Below are 4,097 nucleotides of genomic sequence, written 5' to 3'. Positions count from 1 at the left end.
GGGACTGCGAGGACGGCTTTCTTTCTGTTCTCTCCTGTGTGGTGCGCCATATTTGTACCAGAAGTCGCCTTCTGTATCACACAGTTTTTTTTCCATTCATCTTTCATCATGGTGTGTTGTTGATGATTGTTGATTTTATATTGACTTCGTCGACTCGACACCGCCCACAAAAAATACAAGCAGGGACGGCCCCTCCCGACCGAAGCTGCCTGCGCAGCGAAGCGATGCTTGCCGTGCCGGCAGCGTATATGGCCGGGCTTTTGGCGCGGCATACATACGTTGCTGTCTATGCATATCTCACCAACTTCGGTTTGGTAGTCAGACTAGCCTATATGGCTCGTTAAAGTGTTTTTTTCAGAGATGACGGGATATATTTTGACGACCACGAAATACGTATCCAAACGATTAGACGTATTTGCGGAACTTCCAGAATTTACGACCAAACGATTTTGAACGGATATGCTGTGGACATGTCAGGTTGCCCCCGCCGGGGCCGTTGTAAAGGTAAACCTTTGGCGCCTTTAAATGGTAGGTCTTGGACTTAGCACGCTTTATCGCCTCTTACAACAGAATCAAGGTCGGGCTTAAGGGATAAAAACAGAACTACCCAATTTTGTTCAAAGCTGACGCCGCTGACTCCTCGGCTGCCACTGCTGTGTGGGACGGAGCGAGACTCTTGTGCACATACATGACGCGACATTGTTTGGGAATGTCCCGCCGACAGCAGCGACCCATCAGCACCCCATTTGCAATCACCGCTCGCTCTCTCTCTCTGTTAGAGGTTTCTATTGGAGCCGGCGACAATGGGAGTGCGTCGCACTGCCCACTCGCCCGTCGCCGCCACAACGACCCGCGAGGCCGGGGAGTTACCCCCACTGCTGCATTAATATTCATATTCTGATTTCAGTCGCCAACTGTATTTTCACGCTAGTGAATTACGGCGACGACGACGGGGCTGCCGCACAGCTGGGGATTGCGCACAATAACATTGTAGGCAAGGTCAGGGATGGAGGACGGGGAGAGGAGGGCTGAGGAGGTCCCTGGAACGTCTCCTTGTCATCGCCTTTTGTACAATTCCACTTTTCATCCCTGGCGCGCGTTTTCCTCCTTCGTCTCTTCTATTCCGTCTCGCTCGTGTAACGAGCTCTTCTATCGAGAGAAGGGACTTCGGGCAGCGGGGGGTAGGGCGCGCCTAACTAGCGGCTCACGCGCCCGAAACACGAGAGTACTTAAAATTACAGTAAACGACGCACATGTTTTCGCATACCCTAGCTAAATGGAACAAAACTAACGCGTTATGTTTAGCATTATATGTCTGCATATAAATGTATTCAAACATATTTATACTCATGTTGATTAAAGGTCTCATTCAATATATCGAGTTACAAATATTAGATTTAGTGGATTTAGATATCACATATAGAAAAGCATAATAACAATATACTCATCGAAATATAATTGGATGCAATGTGAAAAACGTTGTTTACAAAAGTTGTAATGAGAGTAGATTAAGGTTTTACTCATTTGAAATAGTTTTTGGGGGCCTTTCTGAATATTCTATATTCTTGGCTTTGGTCTGCCGGACCAGGGCCAGGGCACCATTCCAGTGATCGTGCGTGCTGCCGCCGAAAAGCTCCGAGGGGTTGTAAGACCCGTCCTGAGCAGCCCCCGCACCCCGTCGTCCACCAAAGCCAACCCTTGTCCTCCCTCTCTCACCGTTGCCGCAGACACATCAAAAGCACCCAGTGTGCAGGCACTCGCCGTCCACATGTAAGGCAGTATTAAATAGTCTTAATGCGCTTGGCAAAGCAAAGAAAAACATACCATCTCCGGAAAAGGCTTCCTGAGTAGCATTGGTCAGTTAAGAGGTCCCACTAAAATGTGAGCAAAATACACACAAGACATGCGACATACCAAAGATGTCAAACTTGTAATGTGACACATGCCACATTAGTTTTTCCAGTGAGTTGCACCTTATATCAATAGTTTGTTTTAAATTGGTTTTCCTTGTATCTTATCCGCTGCTGATATGTTTCTACTAATGTTCTTGGGTAATATAGACCTCCAAAGAATGCTTCCTTTCCATCTTCTCCCTTTTATCGTCCAGCTAAGGGAAAACAAAAACGGGGAAAACAACACAACGTCTCTCAATACGAGTTGCCTGGTCGAGCGAGGTGGGTCGGTAACCGTAGCCGTAACCGAAAACAACACAACGTCTCTCAATACGAGTTGCCTGGTCGAGCGAGGTGGGTCGGGCCGGCCGCGGGGTACGAGGGGACGAGGGGCGGGCGTGCCCACAAACATGGAGGAGGGTTCTATAGAGATATCATCTTCCTCGCGGTCCTCCTCCGCCTCCTCGGCGAATCAAAGCCAACTACTCTCATCGCTTTGGCCCCGGACTTGGGGGCCCACGTACACCACGCCACGCCAACCCGCCCCGGCCGGCCACGCCAAGCTTTCTGACATGTTGTTACTGCGTTATCGCATCCCGTCTTATCTTCCGGAGGCAAGGATTGGGAAAAGGGTGGAGAGAAGGGGTGGAGGTGGGGGGGGGGGTCTCCGCGTCGGGACTGCGACACGGCGACAAGTTTATCCGGATCGCACTTACCCTTCATACCCGCCACGGACTACTGAACGGGACCACTGGTCTTTCCCCTACCGCCCCACCTTCTTTTCTCTTTTTGCTTTGCTTTACGAGGATATTTTGACCTCGCTGGAAAATACTGATTTGACATTGAAGAAAGTAATAACATTTCGGATGAAAGCGTTTACGTGATTTGCCCGGTATTAAACCGGCTGGCAAGTGGCTGGGGACAGCAGAGCAGTTGAGATGCGCTACTCCCGTGTTCTTCCGCCGGAAGTGCGCGGCCGTGCCCGCCTTCCTCACCCGCTTCAGGGAACCTAATCTTTTCCAGCCAGATAGGGCCGGGGGAAAAAGCAGCAGCTTTGCTCCGATTCTCAGAACGACGTCACGTGGGATTGACGGGACGCACACGAGTTTGGCTCTGCACACACACGCACGCACGCACACAGTGGCGTGCACACACAAACACATTCACGCACACAGTGGCGCTTGGACGCAGCAAACAAATCAGGACCACGGAGGAGTCACGGCGGAAAGCGATGTATATGTGACGATGCGCGCCCGGGGGGAAGGGGGGGGGGGCATCCAGCGACGGGCGACGGGAATAAGGTAAAGCAAGAGAGGAAGGGCGGTGCGGTGTAAGGGTAGAGGCAGAGGAGGAGGGTGGGGCGGGGTAAATATCCTGTGGAAATGCGGCGCTGCGGCCTGGTGTAGGTCCTCGGCGCAGGACGAGCTGAGCAGGGCATTCTGCACGGGGCACAGGAGGTATGAGGGGCGCACGAGAGTGGAAACGGGCCCGGAGCTGGAGGTGGGCTCGAGCTGCCGCCAGCGCCAGGCTGTCACGCAGGCTGGAGGAACCGGAAACCCCGAGTGTGCGGTGCGAGGCGTGAGCGGGCAGAGAGTATTCCCAGGGCAATACCCTCCCCCTGCGAGGGAGCTCGCGGAGAATATTCGCAAGCTTTAATACCCGAGGTAATACCCTCCCCTTACTGCGAAGCGTTATGGGGGGGAGACTCCTGCAAAGGGACCTCCCTTCTGCAAAACGCTCCATGAGGGGCTAAAGACCACTCAACAGTGAGAGTTGCTGGACCCTGTGAGGACGACCCTCATTGTCGGCGACATTCGCTCGTATTCTGTTTCAGTCGATAGTCGACACGTACCACATACCTACTCCATTGGTCAAATGAATGGGGCTGGGTTATTTCATGCAGTGGCTAGCCAGTCTGGCTAACTAGTCGTGCACACGATTTAATCCTTTGTGGAATGAGTGAATGATAACTTTGCAACAATCGCAAGTATTTTCATTCGGTATTGAGAAATGCAGTCCCACTAGGTGAGGCAATCGCGGTCGAACCAGAGACCTGTTTTGGTCGAGCAGGATTCTCCCGTCCAGAACGAGCTCGGCGGTGGCGGCGGGTATCATCGGCGACGTCGTGTTCCCCGAGGACTCCGTCGGCAGCAGCCTTGGTCTCCAATTAGCCACGGCCGCACACACCGCCCCGCCCCACCACAC

The 4,097-nt window shown here is 52.6% G+C and overlaps 1 protein-coding gene across 1 annotated transcript in view; it reads right to left on the bottom strand.

The window, feature by feature from the left end:
- LOC113216815 (neuroligin-3-like) overlaps positions 1 to 4,097 on the bottom strand; it is a 52,235-nt gene that overhangs the window by 44,748 nt on the left and 3,390 nt on the right. The gene's annotated exons all lie outside the window — the stretch shown is intronic.

The sequence above is a fragment of the Frankliniella occidentalis genome, unplaced genomic scaffold, assembly GCF_000697945.3.
Source record: "Frankliniella occidentalis isolate FOCC.00 unplaced genomic scaffold, Focc_3.1 Scaffold170, whole genome shotgun sequence".
Taxonomy (NCBI): Eukaryota; Metazoa; Arthropoda; class Insecta; order Thysanoptera; family Thripidae; genus Frankliniella; species Frankliniella occidentalis.
The sequence above is the reverse complement of the archived record's forward strand: the minus strand, read 5'-3'. Positions and strand labels throughout refer to the sequence as shown.